The sequence below is a fragment of the Canis aureus genome, chromosome 36 (genome assembly GCF_053574225.1).
Source record: "Canis aureus isolate CA01 chromosome 36, VMU_Caureus_v.1.0, whole genome shotgun sequence".
NCBI lineage: Eukaryota > Metazoa > Chordata > Mammalia > Carnivora > Canidae > Canis > Canis aureus.
In genome coordinates, this window is record NC_135646.1 from 6,361,702 (window position 1) to 6,377,170 (window position 15,469).

Sequence of the window (15,469 nt, forward strand, 5' to 3'; positions counted from 1 at the left end):
GGGACCGCCGTGTACTCCTGGGCTCTGGGGCCTTCAGCAATGTGCACCCCCATTCCTCGTGCCTCTTCTTGTGCCTCTCGTCCCCTCCCTACCATTTCCTCAGGCCTCTGGGTGGACTTGGCAACAGAAAGGACTTGTAGCTGCAAGCCTCCCTAACGATATTGATCTAGCCGGCTCCCGACTCCAGACCACACGCTTGGGGTGGGGGTGGTCCAGCCGCCTCCACGGCTCCAGCTCTTGTGGGCTTTAAAGATCATCTCTGGCCATCGAGACAGGATGTCTGGGTTCTGGACCCCTCCTCTCAGCCCCTGCCCATTCCCCGACTTGTGGGTTGGTTCCTGGGAAACCAGGGGGCACCCAGAAGGTCACAGGCTCCTTACCTCCCCTCGGTCTCAAATCCTGCAGGAGCAGAATCTGAGCTGGAAAACCACGGCCCCTGATTCCTCAGGGGACTCGGGCTGGTTGGGGACGTCAAGAAGAGAAGCTGTGTGGGCCAGGAGTCCTTGAGGAGGGCAGGAGACCACCAGGGAGAGACGGAGACAGAGAAAACACTGGGGCTTTAAAAGTCTTAAGGACGTAATACTCTAGTGAAGGGGGGCGGGGGGATAAAATACGTAGATAATTAACATCGCTGACATGTATTGAGCATTTTCTATTTGCCAAGTGCTGCATATTAGCAGCAGACGTGGGGCTCTAGAGCTGGTGGAGACCTCGGGGCTCCCTTGGGGCAAGTCAATCAGTCAGTAAAGTCACCTGAGACGTACTGAGCACCCACTAGGTGCAGGCATGGTATCAGGCACTAAGCAGCACTGGGGCGTGTGTCTCTCTTGCAGCATTCCGGGTCTAACGACAGCAGGGAAGGGGGAGTGGGGAAAGCATAAAGAAGCAGCTAATGTGTAATTACAATATGACAGTCACCCCGGAGAACAGGTACTTAGGCCCTGAGAGTTTGTAAATGGATCCCGATGGTCTGGGGAGAGCAGGGAAGGTGTCCTCTGGGAAGTGTCTCCTTCCAAATGTTAGGGTCCACAGAGTGGACAGGAGTTGACTGGGTGAAAAGGAGAGAAAGGGTCTTTCAGGCAGAGGGACGAGCACGTGCCAAGGTCCAGGGGCAGGAGGGGCACGGCCTGCTCCAACCTCCGGGGCCTCCCCTGGGCCACGTGTTTTACAGCGTTAGTTACACAGTCAATCGCAGGCCAGAGAGAAAATGCACATGTGGGGTCGGGGTTCAAGTGCTGCTCCATCCCTGTTAGCCGTATCACCCTGCGCACGCTGTTTGACCTCCCTGTGCTGCTGTTTCCACCTCTGTCAGTGTGGGGCGCTAACGGTGGTATCTAACTCGGGGGGTGTAGCAATTGAGAGTCTCTATCTGTACAAACGTTTTGGGGCAGCAGTTGGCAAATAGTAAGTACTCAACAAATGTCAGCTATGTTTATGATCTACTTATTTGATTCCCCACCACCCCCGAGACTATTACATCCTTCAGGGCAAGGACCCAGGTCTGTACCTGAAGCCCCAGTACAATGTCCAGTCTGTGGGGGGCCCTTGATCGACGTTCATAGAAGGAGTTAATTAAGTACAAGGTCGCCAGAGGAAGCTGATAAGGGCTGGGGGGGGGGTGAGGTCAGGAGGTTGGAGTAGGGAGTGTGGGTGTTTGGCAGGGCGCCTTTGGTCACGGGAAGGGTTTGGTGTTTGTCGTAAGAGCGGTGGATGTTTTTTGAAAAATCTCAAGGAAGTGGTGGGAACAGAATGGCATTTTGTAAAGACTGGGGCTGTTTCAACATCTGTTGAAATGTGTTATGCTATGTGCTAGACGCTGGGTTAGATATTACCTCGTTTACTTATAAAACCCCCAAAATAGGTAATACAGCTGAGGAAATGAAAGCTGGGAAGATTCAGTATTTTTTTTTTAAGATTTTATTTATTTATTCATGAGAGACACAGAGAGAGAGGGAGAGAGGCAGAGACACAGGCAGAGGGAGAAGCAGGCTCCCCACGGGGAGCCCGATGTGGGACTCGAACCCGGAATCCCTGGATCATATCTTGAGCCGAAGGCAGATGCTCAACCACTGAGCCACCCGGGTGCCTGGGAGGTTCAGCAGTCTGCCTGAGATTGCATAGCTGGAAAAGCTACAGAAATGCACTTCGGATCCCCTAGCTCTGCATCATTTAGGATGTTGACTCGGCTTCTGTAGCAGATTCCAAATTACTGAACACTTCCCCGCGATAGGTGTCTCTTTCTCAAGTAAAGGCTCCAGCTCAGATCAGGGCTCTACTTATGGAGTGGGTTAGGAACTCAGTTTTGTCACTCAGCCATCCTCAGTATGTGGCCGCAAAGGTTGATCCGGCTCCTGCCATTGCAGCTGCATTCCAGGTGGTGGAAAGCAGAGAAAGGGGAAGGAAAGATCATGCCCTCCTCTTTAAGGACACAACTGGCTGCTTACATTGCCTACAATGTTTCTACCTGGATTACAAGGGCCCAAACTGTCCCATGGCCTCAACTAGTAACTGGCAACTGTTACTTTTTTTTTTTTTTTAAATATTTATTAATTTGAGAGAGAGAGAGAGAGAGAGAGAGAATGGCAGAGGGAGAAGCAGGCTCCATGCAGGGAGCCCGATGTGGGACTCGATCCCGGGACCTCGGGATCATAACCTGAGTCAAAGGCAGACACTTAACCCCTGAGCCACCCAGGCGTCCTGGGAACTGTCACTTTTATGCTGTGCAGCCAAGAGCCCAGCCATTCTTCTGGGGATTTAATACTGAAGGCAGAAGAGGAGACTGGGTGCCGGGAGTAACCGTTAGCTTCTGACTCAGGCTCCTGCGCCCCGGGGAAGGAGGGCCCCTCTGTGGCCCCTGAGGCAGGAGGGGAGAGCCTGCACCATGCTCCCTCCTGGAGCTGCACCGAGGCATGCCCATCGGGTAGACACAGATGTGGGGGGCGGGCAGCCCGGGTGGCTCAGCGGTTTAGTGCCCGATTTCGGCCCAGGGCGTGATCCTGGAGACCTGGGATCGAGTACCACGTAGGGCTCCTTGCATGGAGCCTGCTTCTCCCTCTGCCTGTGTCTCTGCCTCTGTCTCTGTCCCTCATGAGTAAATAAATAAAATATTAAAAAAAAAAAAAAAGACACAGATGTGGGAAAGCTGCACCGCTGATCCCACACAGGGGCCGTGAAGGCCGGGTGACGAGGACTGGGCACGGTGACAGCGCAGTGAGTCGAGAGGTATTGGTCTGAGCAGAAGGTGAGGAGTTTGGAGGTGGACGTGCTGAGGGAAGCAGCCGTGGCACCTGCTTGGCCCCTCACAGCGAGGGGAGAAGATCCTGGAGTCCGTGGCACCACGTGGAGCGGCTGCACAGCCCAGGGCTCTCCCTCTCTTGCGGGAAGGGCCTGACGTGCAGGGCTGAGCCCCCACAGCCGTGTCGGTGCATTGGGGGTGCCCTGACCGCTGTGGCCCCGGGGCCAGGCTCCGACTCAAGGTGGGGCCTCCTTGACCACTTCAGTCCAGGGGCCAGTGTCTGACTCAAGGTGGGCCCCGGGGGTGTGTGGCTGTATGAACAAGACACGGGAGAAGGATGGTGCGTGGCTCAGTCCCGAGGACAAGGACCCGGGGCTGCACTGGGGCCCAGAGACTGCAGAGAGCGGCCTACCCAGGGCCACGCAGCCCGGATGACGCCCCGGTACTCCCTAAGGCTCAGGAGTGCTCCAGGGCTGCAGTCGAGGCGGCGGGGTGATGGAGAAAATGAGTTGAACCACAGAAGGGTTGGCGTGCGTGTGGGGGTTGAGATTCATCCCCATCTAAAGGGAGGGGAGGCAGAGGAGGGTTATGAATGGGACAGGGTGGGGGGGCTGCATGGTGTGTAGGGATGAGGCGGAGGAGGAGGGTCCTGTGAGGAAGACGGGAGCTCTCAGCCTGGGAGGAAGCGCTCAGGTCTTGGCAAGCAGAGGGGGTGAGAGTTCGGAGGAAGAATTGGCCAATCCACCGTCCAGACCCCTGCCCCCCAGCTTAGGATCCCGTCCAAGGTCACTGAAGCTGACCATGAGGAGGTCGTCATCCCCGCTTCCCCTGGGGGAAGGACAGCAGGGTGTGGGGGCCTGGGGCTGAGGAAGGGGCTTAGCACGACGTCTGGCTCTGAGAGGCCCACGGTACTTCTAGAATCGGTGACTCCATGGGTGAACAGGAGGCGGGGGGCGGCCAGCAGGTGTGCACAGCTCCTCCAAGAACCCTGACTTCAGGGCAGCCCGGGGGCCGGGGGGGGGGGGGGGGGGTCCCCAGCGGTTTAGCGCCACCTTCAGCCCAGGGCGCGATCCTGGGGACCCGGGATCGAGTCCCACGTCGGGCTCCCTGCATGGAGCCTGCCTCTCCCTCTGCCTGTGTCTCTGCCTCTCTCTCTCTCTCTCTGTGTCTCTCATGAATAAATAAATAAAATCTTAAGAAAAAAAAGAACCCTGCCTTCAGCCCGCTGCGGTTCCCTTCTTTCCCGGTGCGCTGCTCTGCTTCACGCCGCCGTCAGCCTGCCTTCAGGCTGGCCTGGGATCCACCTGCTTAACCCCCGGGGAAGGGAGGTGATTTGTCCTGGAAATCCGAAGCCCCCTGGGGGTGGCCCTGCAGAGGAGCTGTCTGATACCGCACCTGGCTCTTTCCTGCGCCAGTGTGGGCAGGTGCCCGCGGGGAGGGAGAAGGCTTCTGTGAATGCGGCTCCTTCAGATAACCAGAACGGCCGACTCCATCCCAAGTGGGCAGATAAGGGAGGTGAAAATCAGGTGAGAGCCGGCGCCTTTGTGCGCGCCCGGGTTCCCTTACAGCCCCTCCCGCCCTCCTCGGCGGGACTTCCTGCTCCCGCCGCTGATAACCCAAGCCCGGGGGGGCCTTGAGGAGGCCGGGCCCTCGCTGCAGCAGGCGCCGGAGGGGGTGTCCGGCCCCGCAGGGCAGCCCAGCCCGACGGGGAGGACGCCCAGGGAAGCCGGTTCTGCTCAAGTCGTCCCTCCCCCTCTTCTGCCCCCATCCCCAGGCCTTTCCAACCGACTGGCCTTTCTCGCTCTTTCCCCGCCTCCCCTTCCCCGTCCTTGCTGCTCCTTCCCTCTTCCTTCCCGGCTCCTGTCCGTCCGTCCATCCCCTCGCTTCCCATCTCATTGCTTTGTCCCCCAGGCCGCCTTCCCCATCCCCGGCCAGTGGGGTCACCGTAGACCGGCTGCAGCTCCTGGCTGTGGTCCTTCGGGGTGCATGGGCCCGGGCCCTCAGGGGACAGGCGGGGCCTAGGTGGGGGTGTGGGGGGGCGTGTGGGGGGCCGCGGGAGGGCTTCGGGAGTCCAGACCCGGCGGGCTGAGGGTCTGGGGGCGACCAACCGGGCTTCCCAGCGCAGCCCCGGGCCGGGGGCTCCCTCCAGTGGCCGACAGGGGACTGCGGGCCCCGGGCAGAGGGCCGAGGGCTGAGCTGGAAGCGGAGGGCAGCTGGGCGCTTAGAGACAGGCAGGTCGTTAAAAGCTCCAGCGGAGAGGCGGGAGAGAGACCTGGAGGCCCTGGTTCCATCCTTTCCTGGAGAAGTGGAGCTGGTCCAGAGCTCCTGGGTGGCCTGCTTGGGGGCCCGGTGGGAGACCCCGCAGGTGGCCAGCGGGGGCTGGAGCCACTGAGACCCTGGCCGCAGGGTGAGGCTCCGTGGAGGGGCCCCGGACTAGCAGCCAAGACACTTGTGTACACTGGGGGCTGGCCCAGAGAGTGCTCCTCCTCAACCTCCGCGCCCTCTTCTCTAACACATGCCTCCGGGCCCGACCCTGTCTCTGGTGCCTTCTCGCAGCCCTGCGTGACCTAGCCCCGTGTTCTGACCCTTGCGTCCACGAGGCCAATGAGCCCGCCTGCTCCTCTCCCTCCTCTGGCTGCGGGGCAGGCGAGTGTCTCCGAGGCGCCCTTCCACTCGCCCTTTGGAATGACCCGACACTCTGTGGATTGTATTCTGCTCCCTTGTGTCTCTGCCTTCGACAGGAGCACATCTCTGCGGGGGTCCGGCCCCTACGGAGTGGGGGAAACAGTTGCTTCCCACTCTCAGGGCCCAGGAGGGGGCGTGGGAGGGGGGTGGGCAGGTCCGGGAACCAGGAGGCAAGCATCCGCATTCCCTAGACTTGGTCACTCGCTTCCCTCCTCTGCAAAGTCAGTGACCCCCCTGGAGATGGAGCCTGGGCATCCACGTTCCTCTTGAGGGCTCCCAGGCCACCAAGCTCACCAAACTGCCCCCGGTCTTTATGAGAGAGAAACTGAATCTGACAAAAGATAAAAATGAGTAAGTGAATAGGCCTCTTTCCCACCCCAAAAAGGAGTGATGGTGGGCGCGCCCCTGCAGAGGCAGCACTGAAGTTGGGATACCCCAAGTGACAGAGATGAGAATCGTGAGGGCAAAGTGCGTGGTGGGGGAGGGGGAGGTGTTTTCCTAGCTCCCGACTCCAGGCCAGTTGTTTGACCTCTCTGTGCCTCAGTTTCCTGGTCTGTAACACAGGGCAGCAATGATAATGTCACATAAATATTAGCAGTCCTTATGTAGGGTGTCCAGCTTGGTGTGGCATGCTGGGAGGGAAGTGACGTTTAGGGACTGCCCACTATGGGTGACATGCACAGGATCCCGTTTACGGTGGACTCAGGAAGGTGTCATTATCAGTCCCATTTGACAGATGAACAAACCAAGGCCCGAGATGTGACACTTCCATTAGGAGCCCGGCTAAGGATTTGAACTCACAGCTGTCTGCTTCCAAAGGCTCATGGGGGAAAGTATAGATGGCGTGGGGGCAGGAGCCCGCGGGGGGCAGAGTCCTGAGAAGGCAGGCATGTCCTTGTGAGACCAGAGAAGAGCAAGACGGGAAGGAGGGAGGAAGGCAGCAGGGGGAGGAGCCTCGGGGCTCATGAGACCTGGTGACCTGCTCATCTCCCTGTGCCCTTGGTAGGCCGACAGCTCAGAGAGGGGCAGGGACTCTCCATATGTCCCTTGGCGTCGAAGAGCTGGGCTGGTGCAAAGATTCGGTGACTGAGAGTCCTAGGACCGTCACCAGGAGGCTGAGAAGGCCAGATGTCATCTGTGGGCGCTTCTAGGGGAGGATCCAGGGCGTGGCCGGCTGTGAGCGCACAGGGAAAGGGGGGTGGTGGTGGGGAGAAGCCGGGGGTCAGCGTGGGGCCTTCCTCCCCAGGCTGGGGCTGCAGTAGTTTTAGGAAAGGAGGCTGTAGAGGCCTTGGGAAGGAGGATGTCGCCTCCTTGTGGCCATGGCGGTGGGACTACGAAGCCAAGGCTGGATGACCAGAGGGATGGAGTCCTAGGACCGTCCCAGGCAGCCAGAGGTTGTCGCACTTGCTCCTCCTAGGTAGGCATCGGGCTCCCTCCGAGAGAGGGTGGCGGCTGCCAGGCCTCGCTGCCGTGAGTGGTCTTCTCCGCAGGAACCCCGGGGCTCTGAGGGTCCAGGCACATTCCAGGAGCAGGGGTGACAAGGACTGCACTGAGCTGCTGCATGAGCCGGGCCCTGGGCTGGGCACCAAGGACCTGGAGCTGAACAGGACCCGGACCCTGCCCTCCACCGTCCCCGCAGGACCCAGGCGGGGGAGCAGCTGACCATCACGCAGCCTGTCCAGGATGGAGGGACATCGTGTTAGGGGCACAGCCATTTCTCCTACCGAGGGGTTTCTGAGGAATACCCTCCCTGGCCTCTCTCCACACCCCTCTCTATCTTTTTTCATGTCAGGAGGAGGGATTCATCGGGTTGGGGAGCTCTGGAGGAGAAATGGAGCTCCTTCTACCTCTCTCTGCCCCTCAGAGTCAGCAAGCTTCTAGAACATTTGCATTCCAGTCTCCTCTCCCATGTGGCCGGAGGCTTGTCCTGGGCAGGGCCCCCGCGGTTGTTTGGTGCCGCTCATCTCTGCTATGGGAGGGTCTAACTCTGAGAGCCATGGGAGCAAGTTAGTGTGGCCACTGCTCCAAAGTCACCTTCTCCAGTCTGCTCCTCCGGTAACGTTTTGATGATCTTCTCGACTTTGGGTCAGTCAATTGTTTCTGAACTCAGGTATGGAAAAAGGGCATTATTTATCATTTCTCTAAAGCCCTAAAGTTCTCAACCAGTGGTGGTTTTGCCTGCCCGGGTGACCATTGTCACAGCTAAGGGTGGAGTCCTCCTGGTGGCTAGTGGGTAGAGGCCAGGGATGCTAAAACAAAAAATTCTAAAATGCTCAAGACAGTCCTTCAGAGCAAAATTTATTCAACCCAAATGTCCCAAGTGAGAAGCCCAGCCCTAAGGCATAGGGTGTTATGAGAAGTTACAGTACAGGTGCCCGATTCAGCCTTGTGGGGGGAGGTTGTGTGAAGCGGGAGTTCAAGGAAGGCTCCCGGAAGGAGGTCATATCTGACTTGGGCTTGAAATATAAGTTGGTGGTTTTCATGCAGGTGACGGGTGTCAAAGTCAGACATGGGGAAGACTATCGGGCAGTGGGAACAGAGTGTGCGAACTCATGGCAGCAGAGAGGCCGTCGTGCACCTGTACAGGTCATGAGCGCATGGTGCACGAGTGTGTCTGAGGCAGGGATTGTGCGTCAACAGGGAGATTAGGCTGCGGAGGTGGGGGGGGGGCAGGCACGGAAGGCTTTGCACGGCTTGCTATGGAGTAGGTTTTTATTAAGTAGAGAAAACCACAAAATACATTCAGAAACATGCACAAAACACAAACGTATACGAAAGTAGAGCTCAATAAATTATCAATCATGTGGTGGAGTTTCCACCTCTGGCTGCCATAAATAAAGCTCCATAAGCATTTTTGTGCTTGTCTCTTGGGGTTCATTCTTACAAATCTCCTTTGGGGCATAAACCTGGTAATAGAACGGCAGGGTCGTGGGGTATGCGTGTGTTCATCTTCAGTTGGTATCATCACATAATTTTCTAAAGTTCGTGTAGGGATCTACAGCCCTACCCATAGTGCCAGAGGGTTCCCATTGGTCTCCATCTTCATCAACAGTTCATATGGACACTTTGTTGAATGTCAGGTTTTCTGGAGTATGCGTACTGGCAGGAATTTCATTGTGTTTATTAAAAAATAAGGTTTATTGATATATAATTTATATATAGCAAAATTCACTATTGTAGGCCTAAAGATCTATGAATTTTCACTAACCTATATGTTTCTGTAATAATGTTACATAGAATTTCCACTGCCACCCTACCCACCCCCGCCAAGGTCCCTGCTTCTCTTTATGGTCGATCCCTTACGTTAACCCCAGGACCTGGCAAGCATAGATCTATTTTTCATCTTATTTTTAAATTTTTATTTATTTTTATTTTTTCTTTAAATATTTTATTTATTTATTCATGAGAGACACAAGGAGAGAGAGGCAGAGACACAGGCAGAGGGAGAAGCAGGCTCCATGCAGGGAGCCCGACGTGGGACTTGATCCCGGGTCTCCAGGATCAGGTCCCGGGCTAAACCGCTGAGCTACCCGGGCTACCCTATTTTCCATCTTTCTAGTTTTGTCTCTTCCAGAATTGCTCTGTAAACGGAATCGTAAGGTGAGTGTGGCCTTTTGAGTTTGGCTACTTTCGCTTAGCCGTATGATTTTGACGCTCACCCAACTTATTGCATGGATGAGCAGATGGGAAGTGTCAGAAGTGAGGTGGAAGCTACAGGAAACACCCAAAGGGAAGGCTCGAGATAGAAGCCACAGTAACAGGAATGAAGAGGCTGTCGAAGGGCTCACCTCTCTCTCCTTCTGCAGCATCACGTTCAGCCTGGGCGGTTGGCGGATACAGGGGAGTCGCGCGCACGAGGAGGTAGGTGATGGGTTCCTTGGTGGCGTGTGCTTCTTAGAACACTATTTCCTTTTGCCTGGTTTCAGAGCAAGAAAGCTCTGGTTCCAATGGAAGGTGTGGCCTCCCAGGGCTGCCAGTGCCCACCCAGCTCACCCGCCGGAGATACCACACGCTCGCCCTGTACCCCCTTCGGTCCCGCTGCGTTCCAGCGCAGCGCGCAGCCCCTGGGTTCTGTGCTCAGCGAGTGTTGCCAACAGCTGTGTGTGTCTGGGCTGCAAAGACCATAGTGGGCAAGCTTCCTCTCTGCTCACGGGCACGCTCCACTGGCCCCTGGGCTTCACTTAGGAAACACGGGTTCAAAGGCAGATTCATCAAGGATTCGTGGCAGGGAGCGCAGAACGCGAAAGGATGAGCGTGCGGCCCTGCCCAAGCTCGTGGCTCACTCTTCTGCCCTGGCTGCTCTTCCGCATCCCAGGTGCCTTATCCAGATGGAAATTAATGTCTCTGTTTGAAAGTTTTATTTGGGTTTGTTCTTCTGTAAAACGTTCCTGTTTCCTGATGAGCATTTTAGAGATTATCCAGTTATTTTCCACAGGGATACGCTGACGGCCAACCCCTATGATCCCCGCTCCCTTGGCCTTCCACCTCTCACCAATATCATCACCTGCAGTCCCTCTTTTGCCTACTTTTGGACCTTTATAGAAGGCGCCTCTTTATTTCTTGTTACATAAGCTATAAAAATGTATCTTGACTCCCTCACGTTGGAAGTTGAGGCTATTTGGGTCCATTTTCCTTGGCCAATTTTTCCCCTTTCACATTTATCTTTTCTCACGTGTGCTTTTACTGGCTGTGTTTGTTGGGGTAAAACTAGATGCTGAGACAAATATGTCTCGAACGCAGTGACAGTTTACTTACGGCTCACAGAGCGGCACCGGGGGATGCCTAGGTTGGCAGCTGATTCGTTGACTTAGGCTGATGGAAGTTTCGTGAATTCAGTTGACTAATCACGGGGGTTTCCATGGTAATGATCTGCTTCTCAGCCATCAGGGAAGAGTAACGAGCATGGACAAGAGGACACGGGCGATGTCTGTGGCCCAGACAGATGCACATCCCTTTGGCTGGAACTCAGACCCACGGACACATTTTATTGCAGGGGAATTTGGGAGATGTATTGTGCTTAGCTGCCCAGAAAGAAGAAGAAAACAAAACAGTTAATTTTGGTTCATAACTAGCAGTCTTTGTCCCTTGTATCTCACCAACTTTGTAGTCTTTCTATTCTCTTCTTCACTGATTTCTTCATAGACTGTTAGTTTTTCATTTATTTATTTTTTAAACAATTATTTTATTTACATTCTATTAATTAACATATGGTGTATTATTACTTTCAGTGGTAGAGGTCAGTGATTCATCAGTCTTATATAACACCCAGTGCTCGTTCCATCAGCTGCCTCCTTAATGCCCATCCCCCAGTTACCCTGTCCCCCCACCCCACTCCCCTCCAGTGACCCTCCATTTGTTTCCTAGAGTTAAGAGTCTCTTTTGGTTTGTATCCCTCTCTGATTTCGTCTTATTTTATTTTTCCTTCCCTTCCTCTATGATCCTCTGTTTTGTTCTTAAATTCCACATGAGTGAGATAATATGATAATTGCCTTCCTCTGATCGACTTATTTCACTTAGCCTAATATCCTCTAGTTCCATCCACGTCGTTGCAAATGGTGAGATTTCATTTTTGATGGTTGAGCAATTTATTTTATATATATATCTCACATCTTCTTTATCCCTTCATCTGTCGATGGACATCTAGGCTCTTTTCATAGTTTGGCTACTGTGGACATTGCTGCTATAGACATTGGGGTGCCCGTGCCCCTTCGGATCACTGCATTTGTATCTTTGGGTGTAATTGCTGGGTCATAGGGTAGCTCTATTTTTAACTGTTTAAGGAATCTCCACACTGTTCTGCACCAGCGTGCATTCCCACCAACGGTGTAAGAGGGTTCCCCTTTCTCTGCATCCTCGCCAACATCTGTTGTTTCCTGACTTGCTAATTTTAGCCATTCTGACTGGTGTGATATGGTATCTCATTGGGGTTTTAATTTGTATTTCCCTGATGCTGAGTGATGTCGAGCAGTTTTCATGTGTCTGTTGACCATTTGTATGTCTTTTTTGGAGAAATGTCTGTTCATGTCCTGCCCGTTTCTTGACTGGATTGTTCTTTGGGTGTTGTGTTTGACAAGTTCTTTGTAGACTTTGGATACTAGCCCTTTATCTGATAATACATTTGCAAACATATTCTCCTATTCTGTAGGTTGTCTTTTGGTTTTGTCGACTATTTCCTTCGTTGTGCAAAAGATTTTTATCTTGATGAAGTCCCAATAGCTCATTTTGCCTTTGCCTCCCTTGCCTTTGGAGACGTGTCTAGCCAGAAGTTGCTGTGGCTGAGGTCAAAGAGGTTGCCGCCTGTGTTCTCCTCTAGGATTTTGATGGATTCTTGTTTCACATTTAGGTCTTTCATCCATTTTGAGTCTATTTTTGTGTGTGGTGTAGGGAAATGGTCCAGCTTTATTCCTCTACATGTGGCTGTCCAATTTTCTCAACACCATTTGTTGAAGAGATTGTCTTTTCCCCCCATTGGATATGCTTTCCTGCTTTGTTGAAGATTAGTTGACCATAGAGTTGAGGGTCCACTTCTGGGTTCTCCTTCATAGGCTGATTCTAAAGCTGAAAGTCAATGTCCAGGGTTGACATGAACACAACCGTATGGTCAGGGTTCCAGTGCAGGACAAAAGCCACTCTAGATAGGTTAAGTGGGAAAGAATTTACTCAATGAATCTCAACATTTGTGAGGAGGAGAAAAAACAGAAACGAGGTTAAAATTTCAGGAACTGCTTTAGAGACCATCCCTGAGGATTCTGTGCCTTCCACAGTCAGGGAGCCACCATCTCCAGAACCACACTAGCCAATTCTGTTCCTTTAATGTGGAGGGAGCTGTCTTGACGGGGAAGCCACCACTGCCACTGGCTCTGGAACCATGTGGAACTCACCAGCAGCAGAACGGCTGCCTCCAGCCCCATCTCAGCGCCCCTGAAGCTTTTCGCTGGACACCCAGGTGTCTGTTAATGCTGGGCACAGAAAAACCAGCACTTCCAGTGCTGTGTGCACCATCCGGAAGCAGCATCAGCACTAACAACCCCACCTCTGCTTTCAAAACTCTGAGTGCATCTGATGGAACGTAAGTCACATTTCAAACTCTAGCTGTATGGAAACCTGGGACATGTAGCTGTCAGTCTAGCCTCTCCCATACAGAAATACTTAGCCATATCCAAACTATATATGTGTGCATCTGTACCCAGGCATATGCTCAGACATTATATCCGTAGCCAAACACGCACACATTTATACACATCTATATCTGTATCTATTCTCACATCTCCTTATATCAAAAGCCAAGGTCACACCAACATATCTACTTCCCTAGGTTTTATTCCCGACTTCTCCCTTTCCATATTCCCTGGTCCCAACCCCCAAAGTGAGAAACTTGGCTCCCAGTATCCTGCGTATACTCCTTATCTGTCCCCTCTCTCTGGGTCACTAATGTGACCTGCACGCAACCCCCACCCCTCTTGCCTAGACGCCGTCTTTATTTTGCACATAACATACTATATTCAGCAATTATTCACCGTTTATCTGAAATTTCAGTTCAACTGAAATAAATATGTAATGCCTTATTTTTACTTGCTGAATCTGATGAATCTGGATGAAGGGCTGTCCCAACTTCGGTGTCCCTGGGGAGGGGGGTGAGCGGAGGCCTTGGGGTGCCTTCGCGCCCTTCGGCGGCACAGGCACAGGTGTTGTTACCTGCTCGTCCAGAAACTTCCTGCTTGCAGGTCTCCACCTCAGAGTCGGCCTCCTGGGCGCCTGACCCGCAGCGGCGAGTCTGGGCTTTATTCTCTCGCTGGTCCTAAGACCCCTGACCACGCTGGTGGAAGTCCCGCTCCCTTCCCCAGCAGCCTGGGGGTGACTGCAAGGAGGACCTGGGAGGAGCTCGGGCTGCCAGCCTGCACGCTGTGCTGACCGCCGTGCCCACCAGGGGGCAGTCTTTACCCACAGGTGAGCAGCCCGCGGCCCTGGGAGGGTGAGGGGTGGGCTCAAGGGGTGCCCTCAAGGGGAGGGCGTGTGTACGTGCGGGAGGGCACGCTCGGGCGTGCAGGGGCCCTGCGTGTGTGCGCATGCGCCTGTGCCCAGGTGAGCGCCCAGGTGTGTGCTCAGGTGTGTGCCCAGGTGTGTGCCCAGGTGCCTGGCCCTGGGCAGGTCGCTCCTGTCATCCGGACCTCAGCTTTCTCACCTGTCCAATGCCCCCCTTCCCCCCATTTTGAGTCTGTGTGCCTTTGTCTCTCAGCACCACCTTTGGGTCAGCTCTAGAAATTTCTCGCTTTCTTTAAAAGAATGCAAAATTCCAGGCCACTGATTTGAGGTGGGGGCTCGGTGGAGAGAATGGGAGAGGTGTTCTTTCCTGCTACCAAAAGCAATACTTTAATTGATTAAAAAAAAAAAAAATCTGAATTTTCATTTCAGCCAGTTTTTTTTTTTTTTTTTTTCAAAATAATCGGAGCTCGTAAATCCTGTGCAAAGGCACTAGTGCCCCTGGATGGTGCTTCTCTACGCATTTGCAGGAATCTGGCCCCATCACTAATTCCCAGAACCACTGGGACTTTCCAACCCAGTGCCCCTTACGCAGCAGAGAAAAGTGAAGAGGGGAGAGAGCGAAGGCGTCAGGGTCAGCCTTCCTGGTCCTCGTTGGCCATTTGATGGCTGTGCCTCAGATCTCATCTGTGAAATGGGAACAGTCACGTCCACACAAGTCCTGGTATCACTATTATTCCTGTGCATCATAATGAATTATTATTAACGGTTGAGTCTTCTAGTCTCGGCTGCATCATACTAAAGCTCCGTGACCTTGACTCTTGTCCCTGTGGGATCTTCGTTTCCTCCTCGCCAACAGGGAGAGGGACAGCGCTCATTTTGTGCAGTTGTGAGGAACAGGGAGGATGTTTGTGAGACCACTTGGTGCAGAGTAGATCCTAAATAAATTCCAAGTTCCTTTCCCGGACTAGGGCTGCTGCCCCCAAACTGAGTCTGCTGCCCCTCTGATGTCCAGGAGGTCACAGTGCCAAGTCAACTGACCCACGTGTGACAGATCTTTCCAGGACGTCTGCCCTTAGGGGACAGCGAGAGTGCAGGCATCTAGGAAAGCTCAAGGGAGCCCCTGAGCCCCTGAAATATCACAGGTCTGGCTGGGCCGCTGCTCTCTGCCAGCCGGGAAGGGGCAGGGCTTGCAGGGGCAGAGGTGGTGTGTCCCCTGGAAGCCACCTCTTTGGAGGTGGGGCTGTGTCGCCTACCGGTGTGAGAAAGCGGGGTCATTCACTGTTCCCGCTGTGTTTTCCTGCACTCTCCCCACCTCCCGTGTGCACAGTGTGCTCCTGCGGGAGCCTCTGCTTCAGGCCTCTGGCCCTGCAGGCCGAGAGCAGCGAGTGCTTTTACACGCCAGGTGTCTCTGGCCTTTGATTCTACTTTTTTTTTTCTGGAGGCTTGAGTTCTTGGAGAGGTGAGCCCTTTGAGGGAGGAGTCCCTGAGGCCCAGTGGACCCAGTGGGCAGGCCTGGGGTGGACAGTGTGACGTGCTGGGGACCAGGTTTCTTGGGCACTGGGTGGC